Raw genomic sequence first — 18,829 nt, forward strand, 5'->3', positions numbered from 1 at the left:
AGTGAATTTCACATGAAATTCGTGTTTAGTGAATTTCACATGAAAATCATGTTAATTTCATGTGAAGTTCGATTAACATGAATTTCACGTGAAAAATACTTGCCTGTGTAATTGAGTGTTTTGTGTTTGTCTTGTATTTTTGTGTATTTTTGAATTAGAGTTAAGCTATTTAGCTTTCTAGTTTTCATATTTGATATTTGGTATATTGGGAGTGAATATTAGAGTTACTCGTTATATTTGGTATGATACATTATTTTGAGTAGAATGGCTAAGCTGTGTGTTTAATTATTGAAATGCAGGGACTCTTTAAGTTTTCTTTGTGTGACATGTCTATTTGTGTTTGTGTAATTTCTTATGTGATATTTAAATATATTATTATGTAAATTAAATGTTGAACATTTAAACACCTAATAAAGAATAGTGACCCTGATATCGTAGTATCAACTACTGTGTGTATTAGATTTGTGGTTGTAGACCAAGGCCAATGTCGGATTCAAAGTGTCAAGTCTGCAGTCGCCCGAGAATAGCTTTGTTGGCTTTGGTTTTATTTATTGCAGTGATTGTTCTAATTCCTTTCACTGTCACTTTTCATCAGGTATGTTCTAGATAGTTTTCATTAATATACATGTATATTATAATTGCAAACAGTTGGGCATCGTTTCATGAAAAAAAACAAATCGTGTGGAAGAGATATATAATCCATGGGCTGGGAGGGTTCACCATACACCCTCCCCTACTCATCAACTTCATGGTGATTTTTAGGTACCTTTACACCTCCCATTACCGAATCAATTAATCGCCAAAGAATATCCTCGGATTTTTTCAGTATTAGCCAATATTTGTATCCCACTGGGTAAAAAAACCAAGATTTTGTGACTCAATTGTTTGAGCGTCTAAGCCTTCCTGGGATAGCATTGGTGGGTAAGGGTAACAATCTTTCGACCAAATGGCCTGGAATACATTTAATTGTGTATTGCCATCGCTCATTAGAAAGGTAAGATGCTACATAAATGTGTTTGTATATTCAAAAGCTTGTTTAGGTACGAAACTTGAAAAATATTGCCCATTACAGGTGAAATGGAAGAAAATATGAAAATCCGAAAATTCCTCTGTTTATGAAAAACTCATTATTGTCACATTGAAACTGAAACATACGCGCCTGAAATCAGAAAATATGCTGTATACATCGATAATTAAAACAATAGTACCCAACATGCATATTGTACATCGTTTATATATCAATAATTAACATTTTAGTTCATGTTGAGGTATTTTTTTCACCTAACTTGACTTATAAAAGTTCAAATATCTATTACTTGGGCTCATTTTGAAGCTAAGTTACTATATTAATGTACCGTATCACGCAAAAGCTTGATTAAAGTACGGTATTCTGAAAAAAGGGAAATAACGGGTGATATAGAAGAAAATTCTGAAATTCTGAAAACTCCCATTTTTACGATTTTATAGTAATTGTTACCCCAAAAGGAAAATCTAAGCACCTTGATTGATCAGATATATTGGAAAAATCATAATCTTAATTGTGAATACCTAAAATATGAGTTTTACGGTGTTGGTATGCTGTGAATGAGAATTCTGTTTAGTACTGAGACCAGTTTTCTAGGGGTAGGGGTAATATTTTTAACAGTTTTTTGAAAATCATTTCTTGAAAATTTGTTTTTCGTGGTTAATTTATGTTGAAAATTTAATTATCTATCGAGTGATACCAAATTTGAGACGTTTTAGTTGAGCAATAACTTGTAGAGTCGAATTTATGTGACTTTTGACCGAAAAGTCGAAAATCCTATTTTTCGCTTTTTTGATAATATAAATTCTGACTACGAAAATCGCCAAATTTCATCAAAAGAACCCCAGAAGTATAATAATAGGATAATTAATTGGAAAAGGTGAATAACTAAAATATTATCACGAGTGCCGAAGAACGCTTGGATGTAATGAGTGTGCGGAACTTGTTCCGCGCCGAGTTAAATCCTCAAGCGTTCTTGGCACGAGTGATCATATTTTGGTTATACACGATAACCAATTGATTATCCTATTTATTATATATTTTTTCTTCATGATTTATCGAAATTTTTAACATGAATTTTAAATTCTGTGATTGGCGGATTGATATCAAAGTTGTGACGTTTTGGCGGGAGAATGTGAGCGAGTGAAATTGCCAAATTTATTTCACACTGAATTATCGAAATTTATTTCACTGAGAACATTCGATAAAACACTGCTATCTATATAACAAATTGTGATAATACTTAACAGAAAATACCAAAATAAGCCATTTTTGCTGAAGCATTAATACTCTAAGGGTTTTGACATTGAAAAATACGACAATTTAAGCGATTTTTTGGCGGGGTAGGGGAACATTTTTAAAATTTTACTACAAAACCCTAAGTGTTACCGCAACTTTCTTGTTACCATTTTAAAACTAAGTCATTGGGCTAAATGCTGAAGCATACATATGTCTGTTAACTTTTTTCTGTAGAAAGGAGAAGTTCGTAGAATAAAAAAAATACTTCAGTTTATTTTTTGGCGACAAAAAGATTCGTAAATGGGAGGTATTATGGTACCTGAAAATCATATTTTGGTTGATGAGTGGGGGTGCACGGGGGGTTATCTCAGCCCATGTACTAATAGTATCACTTGTATTTGCCGTGTAGCTGTCCTATTCAATAGGCAACGAAACTAATGGAAACACAGCACTCGTTTATACATTGCATCAACCTATGAATTCTATGTATAGTATATCTCATCTGTCAGCAAATGCAAGTCCTAGTGTGCTCACGTGTACGTTGTTTGTTAACCAAGATAAAGTTATGATTAAAAGATATTGGTGATTTAGTAATTCATTTTGGATTGTCTAAGATCGCATACAAAATGTAGGATTACACATGAACACCCCAAAATGTTTCAGGAAAACGAGAAACTAAAGGCAGCTTCCGGATGTGACAATCCCTACAAAACAAAATGTGAAAGCGCTGATCGTAAATATTTATGCTTCACACATTGTAGTAAGACCTGCTAGTTAACCTGTTTGGTCCTAGTTTCGTTATCTTAGCAAGACAAGGTTACAGCGAGTACTCTTTATAACATTGTTTGTATGGATTCTTGAGGAGTTTAGGAACCCAGTACATAGACGGTAAACCACAATCACCGTCCTTAGTAGAGAGACCAAAAAGAGGATAGCACAGATTTATGGTTTTCCACAATCTCTTTTTTGGAGAGTGTGGTAGCAGTATAGGTCTTATCACGGCTATTATTTTCTACCTCTGATAATAAACATTGGATGTAAAACGTTTTGCAAGCAAAAACAATGTTGTTTTGGGCTTTGTCTGCTGGTACAATAACATATTTGTCATGTATAGTAGACAATGTTTTTGCTACATCGGGGTCTTTGAAAACTGATGTACCATTGGCACTCATTGACCTAATTAAAACTTTCATTCGTTTTAAAATTAAATATCTCACGGCCTTTAACCACTCTGACAGAGAATCAATGTCTTCTTGTTCTCGTTTTATCCATTTTCTTGCACAGTCCTCCACAGCATCCATAAAAACTTTAAATTTATAATTCCAATTGATGAAGCGTGTTTCACGGTACTTGAGACCTTTAGAAAGAGTAATCAAGGGAACCAAGGTTATAGCCGTAATCAAAAGAATATAATCCAGGGACAAAGACCAGACATGGAAAACAGACACACACAACAAAGAACATAAAGTAACTAAAATCATACATACAAAGTACATGTAACAAAAGTAAATGAGCAACTCGGACTCCACTACAATCTGGAGCATGGACCAGGTGCACCGGTAGGGTAAGCGTCCTCTGCTTTTCTAGAAACACCCGCCGATTTGCTCATAAAAAGTCTGGGGTAGACAAACGAGGAAAGGAAAACTATGACCCGTTGAATAAATTAGTTTTCATGATGCTGATGGATACATCATAACTATCCACGAGTTCATGATGACGACCATAAAACTTCTGTAGTGATGACTTCAATCTTGTAGCAACATAACCCTGTTCCAGAAGCCTATTTGTTAGAGTTCTAGCGCGATACAAAAAGTCTGCGTAGTTTCGGGAAGCTCTGGCATAACGTATGAATTGTGATATGAACACTCCATACGCAGGAGCCGAAGGGATGTTGCCACAGATGAAAGGAACGTTGACAATTCTGAATGAAAAGTCATCACGTTTGTCGTAAAGTTTGGTCCACAGTTTTCCTTTACCATCGATTTCTAAGTGTAGGTCAAGATATGAGGCTGACTTCACAGTGTCTGTAGTATCCTTTATCTCTTTATTCTTTTGGGTAGATGCGATGTATCAAATCCTCGAAATTAGGATTGTTTAAAGATAATACGTCATCTATATAGCGGAAACTGAGATTGAAGGATCTAGCCAAACGATATTCTTTCTTTCTGATCAAATCAGCTATAAAGTCAGCCTCATAAGAGTGAAGAAATAGGTCAGCAAGTAAAGGAGCACAATTTGTTCCCATTGGAATGCCGACCGTTTGTTGATAAACACGTCCACCACACTGGACAAATAAGTTGTCGATTAAAAATTCCAGCATTTTGTAAACATCTTCCTCTGTATATTTGGAAAATGATTGGGAATTATTTCTTACAAAGTATGAGGAATCTCTACCAAGAACTATATATTTGTATCTAGGTGTACCATCTTTTTGGAAAAACAACGATATAAAATGTTTTTAAGTCGGGATTTTAGCTGATAATGGGGAATAAAAGTATACAGTGTTGAAAAATCATAGGTTTTAATGCTATTATATTCAGATAATAGTCTTGAACTGATTGTCTCCAAAAGATCTTTCGAATTTTTCAGGATCAACATTGAATTAATACCACTACGGGAGTAACAAGAGTTGTGGTAGGACTGCAGACCCTCTTTGACAGTTGTGAGTATAGAAGTTAAAAGTTTTGAAAGTGGTGGTACACTTTACAGATCCAGCTATGAAACGTTGTTTGTATGGATTCTTGTGAAGTTTAGGAATCCAGTACATAGACGGTAAATCACAATCATCGTCCTTGGTAGAGAGACCAAAAGAGGATAGCACAAATTAATGGTTTTCCACAATCTCTTCTTTGGAGAGAGTGGTAGCAGTATAGGTCAAATCACTGCTATTATTTTCTACGTCTACCTCTGATAATAAACATTGGATATAAAACGTTTTGCAGACAAAAACAATGTTGTCTTGGGCTTTGTCTGCAGGTACGACAACATATTTGTCATGTATAGTAGACAATGTTTTTGCTACATCGGGGTCTTTGAAAACTCATGTAGCCTTGGCACTCATTGACCTACTTAAAATTTTCATTCGTTTCAAAATTAAAGACCTCTCACGGCCTTTAACCACTCTGACAGAGAATCAATGTCTTCTTGTTCTCGTTTTATCCATTTTCTTGCATAGTCCTCGACGGCATCCATAAGAACTTTAAAGTTATAATTCCAATTTATGGAACGTGGTTCACGGTACTTGGGACCTTTAGAAAGGATATTACGTAGAGATTCGTTTTCAATAATGGTTAAATCTCCCGTAACGACGTAACCAGAAGGACCATATTTGAATGGAGAGGTTTTGCAAGAACAGTCAGGTGGTTTAGCCTTGAAGTCCTCAATCTCGAGGTTCTGCAATAGCCTTTTATAATTGAAAATTTTGGATGCAATGGGTGAAGTATAGGAATATGAAATAATTGGTATGGATTTGTCTTTGAAATATGGGGGAATTTTGTTGGTAACGTTTTTGTGATGGAGGATGTTAGCCAAATTAATTGCATCTATACCTTTGTTGACAAACGGTAGTGGAAGAAATGATCGTTTTTCTTCATCTTGACTTTTCACACAAACTGGTTTAAAGAGTCTGTGGAAACCAATATCCAAAATGATGGCAACAAGTCTGTATAATGGTTAGAAAGGATATTACGCAGAGATTCGTTTTTTGATGGACAAATCTCCTGTAACGACGTGACCGGAAGTAGCATATTTGAATGAAGAGTTTTTGCAAGAACAGTCATGTAGTTTAGCCTTGAAGTCCTCAATCTCGAGGTTTTGCAATAGCCTTTTATAATTGAAAATTTTGGATGCAATGGGTGAAGTATAAGTATATGAACTAATTGGTATATGGATTTGTCTTTTTGAAAAAAACTCACAAACATGTTTAGTCCCGCCACATGCTTTATGGGCTTGGCCAAGCCAGCAACCTCTAGTCCAGTCAGTGGTTGTCGTTGTTTTTTATGTTTTTGTTATTCGTTTTACGCTTTGACTTTAGATCAGGTCGATTTTCGTCTTTTATGAATAGTTTCATTTCATTTATTTTGGAGCCTTGCTTTATGTTATGGATTTTGCAAAAAAAAATGCCCAATCATTGAAAACTGTGTGGCAACCTGTAGAAGTCCTATTGTTCGTTGAATGACTTTTGGCTGTCTCATTGGCAATCATACCACATCTCCTTTTTTATAAGGGTAGCTCATAGCACTTTACAGGCAAAAAAGTTCAACATTTACCTCAGCTTAAGGTATAGAGATAGTAGCTGGAAGGAATCTGAGATAGTTGTTTACTATAAGAAAATGAAAACGGCCTCCTTTTCCACGCTTAAAAAATTTGTACAATATATCAACATTTACATTTTTGTACATACAGAAAAGAAAAAAATCCACCTTTTATCTCAGACAGAAAAAAGTTTTGTATGAAACATGATTGAGATAGCAATTATAAAATCTCTCAAAACAAGTGCCTGTGTCCTTTTTAGCCCTTAAAATCTGAGGAAGGGGAACATTTCGTGCAAAGACCAATGTTCTGCTAATAGATGAGTTAGCGTTTATGTCTCTTCGTTGACTTTCAATTCGGAAACATACTTTTAATTATTGATACTCTTTATTTTACAGTCATAGCATAAATGTAGCACTATAGTTAAATGATGTTTAGTACGTGGGCTGAGACAATAACAAAAAAAAAATCTAACCCGTGCACCCCCACAATAAATCTATCTAACCCGTGCACCCCCACAGTAAATCTAACCCGTGCACCTCCCACTCATCGACTACAGTATGATTTTCAGTTACCCTAGCTATAATACCTCCCATTTACCAATCAATATGTCGCCAAAAATTATAAAATGGAACAATTTATGTATGTCTACCAAATTTTTATACTTCGTTGAATCTATGATGTTTTTCTTTTTACAATGTTTATATGCTAAAAAAATAGCATTTTGGTTCATCTTCAGGTATTTTTGTATGGGTTGCAATTTTTACCTAAATGGAATTGAAATAGTTCAAATATAGGCACTGAATGATATACAAGTTTGCTTGAACTACGGTATTTCATTTTTTAAAATTAAATATAGTCCGAATTTCCTCTGACCCGGCAACCCTCCTCCTTTTAATTTGGATATTGATATGTCGGGTTGTGATCAGAACGATGAGCCATACCGCGAAGTACCGCCCTTCAACCGCTTTTAACGAGTTTCAAGTTTAAATCGTGCATGTCATACCTACCTAGTTCGATTACAGAATCAATTTCCTGTAAGATGCTGATACCATTTTTGCTACAAAAATACATTTTTATTGAGGTTTTGATAATTTTTCACGAGTGACCCTGCTTTGTTGACATTTTGAATCGTAATACATGTATTTGTGAAGTGGCGCGTTAGAAGCGGTTGAAGGGCGGTACTCCGCGGTACCGCTGAATCTCCAACGGTTTGTATGGCACATCTGTGCTTCAATGCTCTTTTGACCACAGCCATGGTAAAAAAAGTGATAAACACACAACCAACATTTAGTGCAACACAGGCTGCGTCTATTCAAAACGATGGAGAAACTAGTCATATTAGAATCGAAATAAATCACTTTTTTCATTTTTGATAAAAATCGCCACAAGTCATCAAACGAACCCGGATAATACTATTTAGAATATACCAAATGAGCAATTTTTGACTAAAGCGTAAATACAGGGTTTTTTACATTGAAAAATATGTCATTCAAAGCGAAATTCCTGTGGGGCAGGAATACATATTTCACATATGACTCAATAACCTTAAGTGTTATAGCAACTTTTGTGATACCATTTAGAGAGCATGCGCCGACAGAGATGGTAGAGTGAAAATCGCTCCGGTCTTTTTGGGATTTTTGATAGATAATAGAAAATTACTACGTGCCAAAAATTGATATGAGAGTCTTGTACGAGATATAATTTGAAGTTGACTTAAAATTGTTCTGAAATTTGTACCAATATTATGAACTTGTGAACTTGTACTCACGCCCGAAACATAAACAAACATGGATGCCTCTTTTGAGTGACGATTATGTAAACCAAACCCGTCAACAGGAGCGCCGTGTAAACCCAGATAATCCAGACAACCTGCCTGGAACGCAGAAACAAAATAAAAGGCAGAATCTTGCTGATAAAGTCTTGGAAATATTGTCAAGTCCAGAAATCTTAAATTCAATAATTCCTGTCCTCACAACCGAAGTCAGTGAGTCAGTGACCTCAATGGTTGAGTCGCAAGTACTAGAACATGTAGAGGCTGCAACCAAACCTTTGCTTGAACAAATTGAGACGCAAAAAAACTGTAATTCAAGACCTTGAGCAAAAAGTTTGCAAGCAATTTATTGAAACATCTGTCCTACAGAGAGCAAATCAAGATCACATGTCTGTCCAAGAAAATTTCAGAGAAATGAGTGCTCTAAAACCAAAAATAGCCGAACTAGAAAATTGGATCGAAAACCAAGAACAATACCCGCGTCGTACAAGCTTGCGTTTCCACAATGTTCCGGTGCCTGTAGATGTAGATGGTAACATCAAACACCCGGTAAATACAGGTCAACTGGTTCTAAATGTTTGTAACAATAAACTCCAACAAAACATTGGTTTAAATGACATCGGCAGGTCGCACGTCATTAGAAAGGTCAGAAATGGTAAATCGCAGATCATAGTCAGGTTCCTTTCCTACAGAACTCGTCAAGCAATTTTCACCAGCAAGAAGGCACTAAAAATGACGTGGATGGGACATTTATTACAGAAAACCTTACAAAATTTAGAACAGACTTAGTCAAGAGCCTAGCGAATTTAAAAAAAAAAGACAAGTTGATTGAGACATACTGGACTTCTGATGGTCGCATTTTTGCCAAAGTCACTACTGAGGGGCGGAAGATTTTAATAAACAATTTTGATGACCTCAATGACCTTATAAATAGGGTCAGTAGTTCCCAAATAGTCCACAGCCAAGTCGAGGTGGAATTGTCGGGTCTTTAAGACAAATTACCTTTACAGAAAATTCTTTTTTTTTAACTGAAAAGTTCTATTTGTTCGTATTGCATGGTTATTATTTTATTTCTTTCCTCAGATTGTCAACTTATATACCTACATGTAACCCAATGGTGATTATGTTATCCAAACCATTCACCCGTGTACAAATTTCACTAAGTTCGGACATCCCCTTCAGCCAATTAGTAGGCTTCAATAACAAAAAAATGATTTTTTCCCCTTAATGGTGTTAATTACAGATAAATGTTGAATTAAAATTTGTATTAGACATGCATGATCGAGTAAGGAGAATTCATGTTCTATCTTAATACTTGCAAATTTTGTATGCTATCCCCTTTTCTTCTCATTTCCACATACACATAATTTAAAAGTGTCTTATAATTCCTTTTAAATCAAATGGTTACCCATATGAGTATCGAATAATTAGATATGCAAGCCACACTATTAAACACATGTAATTGACACTTCTAGTATACAAGCAATAACTTATATAAAGTTATCTATTTATATATTTTTTTTATAAATGTACTTAATTGATCATATTATTTTAATTCTTTTTAGTTCAACAGTACCATTACCTTGCTGTTGTTTACTATCTGAACCCTGATTAAGCCTTAATTTAAGAGTTTAAATTCTGAAAGAGTATGTACATGCACAGCGCAATGCAATAACTCCAGCTTTGTTGTTATTATTATAGTTTTCTTTCTTTGCTCTTCTATTTTATTTCAGAATATTGAAATTAATACAAAGCACATTTCATATTACTATAATAATTGTAAATCCCAAGTACACAATGCAGTTAGCAATTTCCAAAATCATAACCTCCATGTTTTTTTAATACATGTAACAGTATGTTTTCTTTTGTTATTTTCCTTTTTATTCTCAATTGCCTCTTTAGATTTTGTTGTGGTGGCGATTATTTAATACAGGTAAAACATCTTTTTTTATAAGATCTGCAGACCTGGCTCATATGGTTCACATTTTTTATAAATGGCAGGTAGTGATCTTGTGAGCTATAGAGCAGCCATAGGTCTCTTTAACAACAGGAAAATAGCTTTTGTACATTCGGCACCCTCAAATTTATCATACAATAGTACATTTATGACAAACTTACAGAGCACGTTACTCACATTGGGTCTATTCGTTCTCCAGTCAGTAAACCCGAACATTGACATAGTTATTCTGCTTTTTGTTCTCCATTATATTTTATTGATGAATAATATTGAGCCTAATCCAGGGCCTGACATCAACAACTCTTCCAACATTCACGATAAATCCATTGCACTATGCTACTTTAATAGTAGAAGTATACGAAGCAAACTTGAATTCCTGAACATATTTTGTGAAGAATTTGATATATTAACTGTCACCGGAACTCACTTAGATCCTAATGTAAAAGATGAAGACATTCATCATGAAACGTTTTCAAACACTATAATTCACCGAGATCGCAATAGCTTTGGTGGTGGTTTAGTTATCTATGTAAAAGAGAATATCTGTGTACAAAGTGTAAATATTTTAGAAAACGCTTTGGGTTAAAATCAGTGCCAAGGGAAAAACATTTCTAATTTGTAATATATACCGTCCACCCGGAACGGAGTCGATTTCTGGACACGATTAAATCATGCGTTAGGGACGAAAACATTGTAATTACAGGCAATCTAAATTCTGACTTACTGGTGTCCAATAATAACAAGCTTATTGATATAATTAGTATGTTCAACTTGAACAATATTATAAGTAAACCTACGCGTGTAACGGCAGCGAGTGATAGTTTACTTGACCCGATTATAGCGATACAATGAATTATAGTTTTTCTGATGTGTTAGATATACCTCGAGATATAGGTGACCACAAAGCGGCTGTTTTTTTATGGAATGTCCGTCAAAGGGCTCAGGTCCTGTTCAGAGAACTGTTTGGTTATATGACAAAGATAAATTTCCATCAAAAATGGATGATTTAGATTGGAATGCACTCCTCAGAGACGAAGTAGATGTTGATGACATGTGTCGTGGATTTAATGATATTTTTCTCTCCGTCGCGAGGGAGTGTATTCCAACAAAAGTTTGTAACACTTCGGAAAAATGGCAAACCCTGGTTTAACAATGACTTAAGAAGAGAAATAGGAGTACGCGACCGTTTACGAAGGAAGGCAATTAAATCAAAGTTAGAGAAAGATGTATTAAGTTACAAGCGACAGAGAAATAAAGTTAAAGAAAATAGCAAAAGATCAATTTGAACGTAATCTTGACAGTTTTATTTTGGAAAATGCAGGAAACTCCAAAACCTATTGGAAAATAATGAAAATGCTACTGAAATCAGGAAAAGCTACTTATAACATACTCCATTACAAAATATAATAAATGATAGCAATCTAAGTGAAATGGCATATTCAGATGAAGAGAAATGTACGCTTCTGAATAAATATTTTTGTTCTATTTCAAAATTGAATGACGAAAGTCATAAGTTTCCAGACTTTGTCAGTAGAACAAATAATCATATTTTTGGTATCAGGATTGAAGAGCAAGAAATTATTGATATTATTCAAATTCTACAACCGAATAAAGCATCGGGTCCCGATACCATTAGCCACAAAATGCTTAAACTATGTCCTGAAAAAATTGCAATCCCATTGAAAATCATTTTTAACAAATCATTGGAGCTCTGCAAATTTCCATCTTGTTGGAAGATGGCTAATGTGATAGCAATATTTAAAAGGGTGATTCCTCGTTACCGTCTAACTACAGGCCTATTTCATTAATTAGCTCTGTTGGTAAAGTAATGGAAAGGGTTGTGTTTAAAAATATCTATAACCATCTTCATTAGAACAAGTAAATTTACAGTTATCAATCTGGATTTATGCCAAAACATTCCACCGTTCACCAGTTGTTAGAAATGTATAACTGCATTCTAAATTCTTTAGAGAAAAAATATTAACTGCTTTGTTTTCTGTGATTTTTCAAAAGCTTTCGACAAAATATGGCACAAAGGATTAGTATATAAACTAAAATCTTATGGAATTCGAGGAGATATTCTGAAATGGTTACAAAGCTATCTGAGTGATAGGAAACAAAAAGTAGTTCTAAATTCATCAGCCTCGTCAGGAAACAATCTCACATCAGGTGTGCCTCAAGGTTCAGTACTTGGACCTCTCTTATTTGTTGTTTTCATTTATGATATAGCTGAAAATCTTACCTCTTTATGCAGACTTTTTGCAAATGACACATCATTTAATTACTCAGATCGCGATAGTGAGCAAATAAGAACGGTCATTAGTCGTGATTTAAATGAGTTGGATAAATGGGCAAAAACTTGGCTCATGACTTTTAATGCTGAAAAAAATATGAGATTATGTAATTCTCAAATATCGAAATGCCGATGTTTAGTTTTTCTTTAAATGGAGTTGAAATTCCAATAAAAAAAATCACCATAAACACCAATGTATAACATTTACTAGTGATGCAAATTGGTCCTTGTATATTGAAAATATAATAGCTAGCGCAAGAAAGCATCTTAACGTATTACGAAAATTAAAATTTAAGCTGAATCGTAACATTTTAGAAAAAAAACTATATTTATCTTATATTCGACCATTATTAGAATATGCCTCTGAAGTATGGGACAATTGTAATGCTTCACTCATTGGAAAATTAGAGCAAATCCAAAACGGAGGCGGCAAGAATAGTAACTGGATTACCGGTGTTTACAAAAATTGAAAACATATATAAAGAAGTGAAATGGGAGACACTACAAGAACGTCGAAAACGTAGAAAATTACAAATGCTCTATAATATCGAACAAAAGTATGCCCCTGAATATTTGTGTAATCTTGTTCCACCTAAGGTACAATCTATTTCCAACTAACCATTGCGATACGGGGATGATATTTTATTGCCGTATTGTAGATTGTCTGTTACGAGGGAATCCTTCCTTCCAGCTACTATTAAGGAATGGAACAATCTCGACATTACAATAAAAAAATTGATTCAGTATCCAAATTTAAGTCGGTTTTTACTAGGAATAAGGACCGATCCATTGTACCAAAATATTTTTCATACGGGCCTAGAAAGCTAAACACACTGATAACCCAACTAAGATATTCTGCATCGTTTCTGAATTATGACCTGCACCGAGTAAATATCATTACAGATCCGCTATGTAGATGTGGTACTAATATGGAAGATGTTGACTACTACCTCTTTCATTGTCCTTTATATATAGTCCAAAGACAAACTTTGTTTAATAATTTAAGCTGGCTCTGTGATACTTATCCACTTAACGCAAACATTTTACTATCTGGAAGCCCTGAATTAACATATGAAGAAAACATTTGTATTTTCCAGCAGGTTTATCAGTATATAAAAGGGTCAAAAAGATTTCTTGTTGTATGATTTGTGAATCCAGTTGATATTTTTTTGTGTTTTTGCTGTGTTATAGATCGTCACCATCATATCCCCTTCCCCAAACTAATTTTCTCTACGGTTGACTTTTAGTTACACTCATTACAGTAGTGTATAGTTCATATATTGTTCTAGCATGCTCTCTTATTCTATATGTATTTTGTATATGTATATTGTATTTAGGAAAGGACTAAATAAGTATGATTTGCTTTTGTCCAATCGATTTTGTTTTGAGCAAATAAAATATGATTAAACTAAAACCATTGGGCTATATGCTTAACTAAGTATATATATTTAGTTTATTCTTATTTAATATCCCATTTGGCTTAGACGAACAATGGAGTCAGAAAAAAATTACTTTCTGTTCCAGTTGGTACAAAGATCGGCTTATATTGAAAAATAATTCGAGAATATCCCTTGGCAACAAATTGATTCGTAAATGGTTGGTAAAACGTTGATGAGTGTGTGCGTGTGTATGTAAGGCGGGGGGGGGGGGGGTGGGGTGGGTTGCACTGTGGATCCTCCCAGACCATGAACTAGTTGATTATGATTGTATGGCATGCATTTTCAAAATTAAAAAAAATCTTTCAGCATTTTGCCAATTACCTTTCCCCAGCAAAGAACAACGCCATAGACACTCAGTTTGTTTTTTACCACACTGTGAAGAATATCAACTGATGACAAAGCCTGAATTAAATAATAACTTTACTGTATCAGCGATATGCAACACGACTAATAATACAGCTATGGACAAACTGCAGCTCAAATTATATTGTGCAAATGTCAGTAAGGAATGCAAACTTTTCCTCTGCACTGCGTCGTGCAACACAGTAAACTTCATCGAACTTTTGCCGGACGTGTTGAAATAGAATTTGATGCTACGTGTGCTGATAAGAATGGGTACATAGAAGTTTGGGATGCATCCTCTTACAAGAAGAGGAGGCGGTTATTTATATGATAGTAACAATAAATGACTGAAACTTCTATCACATGTCTTAATTTTCTCCGATGCAATACTCGTTTGACTCATAGTGTTCAGATAGTTCCATCAACTTCTATTACTATAGTTTTGATAATCATTTATTCTCCGGGAGTACATTTTGGCAAGATCCAAGGTTTTAGGCTGGAGGGCGTGTTGAAAAAATAATCACGATTTTTTGGGGGCAGTTATATAAATTTCATGGATAAAAAACATGCAATGTCGTATGTCGAGCCAATCCCACCCTTGAACCCGTGCTGGTAAGCTCATAGAAGAAACAATTTTATAGCTTTTGTAATTATTTTAATTTACATGTGAATATCCATATCGAAGGCCCTATCACTGACCTTCTTGTGGCTTCAATGTGCACCTTTTTTTTGCTTAAATTGAAATATAGTGCGTCACAGGCCGTAACAAACGAATCACTTCTTTGTTTCTTAATCATCATAAAAATTGATTCGCATAAATTTATAAGGACACGCACCACAAACAAATTTAAATAATCAAGCAAAAATGTGAAAAAAAACTGACATGATGCAATGTACCGACATATAACCTAAATACAAAATAGAAAATACTTTTAGATATCAGCAAAAGGCAACACACCTTCAGGCGCCGACAACAAAATTAATATAATCCATGGTAACAGAACGATGACAATACTTCAAAATCAAAATCAAAAGTCATTTAACGACACAAAGACACATTAATAACCTACATCTCCTGACTGCGAACAGGTGCGTGGAATCTGCGGTGGGTCATAAGGCCTTAACCATCCCCTTTAATGGAAGGTAAAAAGAACTGAAACATATCTTGACCTACACTTAGAAATCGATGGTAAAGGAAAACTATTGACCAAACTTTACGACACACGTGATGACTTTTCATTCAGAATTGTCAACTTTCCTTTCATCTGTGGCAACATCCCTTCAGCACCTGCGTATGTAGTGCTCATATCACAACTCATATTATGCCAGAGCTTGCCGAAACTACGCAGACTTTTTGTATCGCACTAGAACTCTAACAAATAGGCTTCTGGAACAGGGTTATGTTGCTACAAGATTGAAGTCATCACTACAGAAGTTTTATGGTCGTCATCATGAACTCGTGGATCGTTATGGTGTATCCATCTGCACCATGAAAACTGATTTATTCAACGGGTCATAGTTTCCCTTTCTTCGTTTGTCTACCCCGGACTTGACTTTTTATGAGCAACTCGGCGGGTGTTTCTAGAAAAGCAGAGAACGCTTACCCTACCGGTGCACATGGTCCATGCTCCCAGTTTTTAGTGGAGTCCGAGTTGCTCATTTGCTTTTGTTACTTTGTATGTATGATTTTAGTTACTTTATGTTCTTTGTTGTGTATATCTCTTTTCCATGTCGGGTATTTGTCCCTGGATTACATTCTTTTGATTACCGCTATAACCTTGGTTGCCTTACTCTTCCACAAATAAACACATCATAAATTCAATCAATATTACATCCAATTCTCCCCACAGAATACCTTCTAAACATACAGCATACAGATAAAATGTTCTATCCTCTTTAGGAACACTCGCATTCACTGAAGGCTAACTCAGAACATACTATAGAATACCATCGAATCGGTTTGGAGCAGTTTCGTCAAGTACTAAATAGACAAAATTCGATGTAGTGCAATATTAAAAAATACTTTTAGGTTTAAACGGGTCTGGAGCATGCATGTCAGTTCACTGCTTGTAATCCTTAGTTTGTACATGCATGTAATTTACATCCAGTTTCTTTATTTCCGTTGTAACAAGGAGTGAGACCTATATTTTAACTAATTTTAGGTGTGTTTAATTGTGTAATGTTTTCCACAGTGGCCAGATTCCAAGGGGGCGGGGGGGGGGGTGTTGTGATCACGTCTAAGTACTTTAACCCCGCCGCATTTTTTGTTCCTAGCTGTCCTAAATCAGGAATTTCTGGCCTCTGTATGTTTTGTTTCGTTTTTACCTTTAGTTTATTTTTATATTACTTAAGTATATACTATAAGGACAGTTCGTTCGCTGTACCTATATATAATGATGTTTTGGGACCAGCTGCAGCCTGCCCTGTGTTATGAGTGTTTCTTCTTCGTTCATTGAAGACCAATGGGTTGCCATGGGCTGACATTTTCATCCCGTTGGGGTTGTTGTCTCTTTGACATATACACCATACCAACTCTCGTTACATTATTTTTACGTAGGGATGCAATTAATTAGTGGTCGAATATCTCTATTTGTGAAAGCAGGGTTCAAATTAAGAATAGACGATAATTTGAAAATCGTATCCTTTAACAAGAATACAAGTACAAGAATACAAGTACAAGAATACAAAAACATAAGTTGATTTGACTACTTAAGGGCTAGTACAGCACCGTAGTGATTGAAGATATACATTCAACAAAATGGCACCAATATTGTAGCAATCGATAAAAATCTAGCTATTAAATATTCTTCTACGTAATAAAGCTAGTGTTACTTCAGAGAGTCTCCTACTTCTGGAGGAACATACAGGAGTGATTTTATTTTCAAAGTAAGTCAACTTATTAAAAGATGAACTTCATCATCAACTTCGTGTTTATTGCATCTATCATAAATTCGACCAGTTAAAGGTGTTACAAGTCTTGTATATCTACCAGTCTCTACTGTTAGTTTGTGAGAGCTGATTTTAAATTTAGTGATGAACTTTCTATTTTTTTGGTTCATTGAAAATATGGAGATATTTTTAAATCCAAAGTTGGTTTTAGGCTGAAGTTCTTGACTTTCCATTTTCATTTATAAATTGTTCCTTGTGTTTATACCAAGTATTGATCTATATATATATACTGATTTAAGATCTGATTTTACTGAGAGATGATTTAGAGCAACATTTGTATGTATTCCCTCCCTGAATTTTCAAGATATCAAACATATTAGAGATGGATGCACTCCATGATTTACCACCATCCTTATATTGTTTGATTCTTAAAAAAACATCTTTTAGTAATCCAGCTGAAATATTTTAAATTCGGCACCAATAGTTTATACTGGCTTTAACGCAATCTAAAATAATTGTGAGTCGTCCTGTTTCAGACACATTTTTTGTGTACCCCAAGTCCATGTATATATTTTACAAAATGTAATTCCATTTTAGAAGATGGAGAGAAACTTACACCAATCACATAAATATTCCAACTTGAACAGGGGGAGGTAAATAACAATCCAATATATCAGTTATTTACCAATGTTTGAATGAATGTGCGTTATATATTATATTTCCGTAAATAAACTGGGTGAGCAATGCCATTTTTAATTAAGAACCTGCTATTGCATTTTGTATCAATTATAAATTTGTAACACTGTAACGGTGAAAAAAAATGTTTTTTTTTTTTTTTTTAGAATTTTGTGATATCTATACCCCTAGAGGAAAAACTTGTCAGTGATTAATTTATTGCGTTCATGAAAATCTGCCACTTCATTACAAATACAAGCAAAACGGACCTGTTGTGAATTGTAAAAATTGTAGGAGGATGCTTCAGGAATATCACCATCTAGGAATGGGAAATTAACAATAGGAAAATCAAAATCATCTCTTTTGTCATAAAGTTTAGTGTGAAGGTTGCTATTTTCTAGTGAAATATCTAAGTCAAGAAAAGGTGTACAAGTACGATATTATTGTTAAACTTAGTCAACTGGAGCTCTTTTGGGTAGAGATATCTTAAACATAGCTTTCAAAATTAGTATTATTTACGGCCAATTCTAAAAGTATAATTAAATTCATGCAACAGATCATGTTTTGAAGGACGTTTCATGAGTTTAACCATGAACTACATCCGATGTATACATAACAATAGAGAAACAAATCGGCTACGAGAGGAACACAATAGGTCCCCACTGGAATGCATTCAACCTGTCTATATAAAATATTTCCAAATCGAATAAGATATTGTAATTATCTTCAATCACTAAAATAGTGCTAGTAACCATTACAAGAAATGAATTGAGAGCAAAGTTTATCGAAGTAAATCAAAGTACTGAAGCGCTAATGAATAGTGATCGTATATGCTTTGTACACGTGTGGTCATCCTTGGAAACCCAGTGTCGCCTAGATAGGTTGGATACGAAATGTATTTTTGTGTCATATTCTGTGCTAATATAGTGTAAGTTTCAGAAAAGAA

At 34.6% G+C, this 18,829-nt stretch overlaps 1 long non-coding RNA gene across 1 annotated transcript; it reads left to right on the forward strand.

Moving 5' to 3' along the window:
• The first annotated feature begins 434 nt into the window (after nt 1-434).
• LOC148611375 (uncharacterized) lies at nt 435-14,676 on the forward strand. Its single transcript, XR_015924117.1, has 3 exons — nt 435-595; nt 2,927-2,996; nt 14,284-14,676. It is a non-coding gene; the product is annotated as an uncharacterized LOC148611375 (long non-coding RNA).
• Nucleotides 14,677-18,829: the final 4,153 nt, after the last annotated feature.

The sequence above is a fragment of the Perna viridis genome, chromosome 7, assembly GCF_037379345.1.
Source record: "Perna viridis isolate PV_CMFRI_1.1 ecotype Kerala chromosome 7, ASM3737934v1, whole genome shotgun sequence".
Taxonomy (NCBI): domain Eukaryota; kingdom Metazoa; phylum Mollusca; class Bivalvia; order Mytilida; family Mytilidae; genus Perna; species Perna viridis.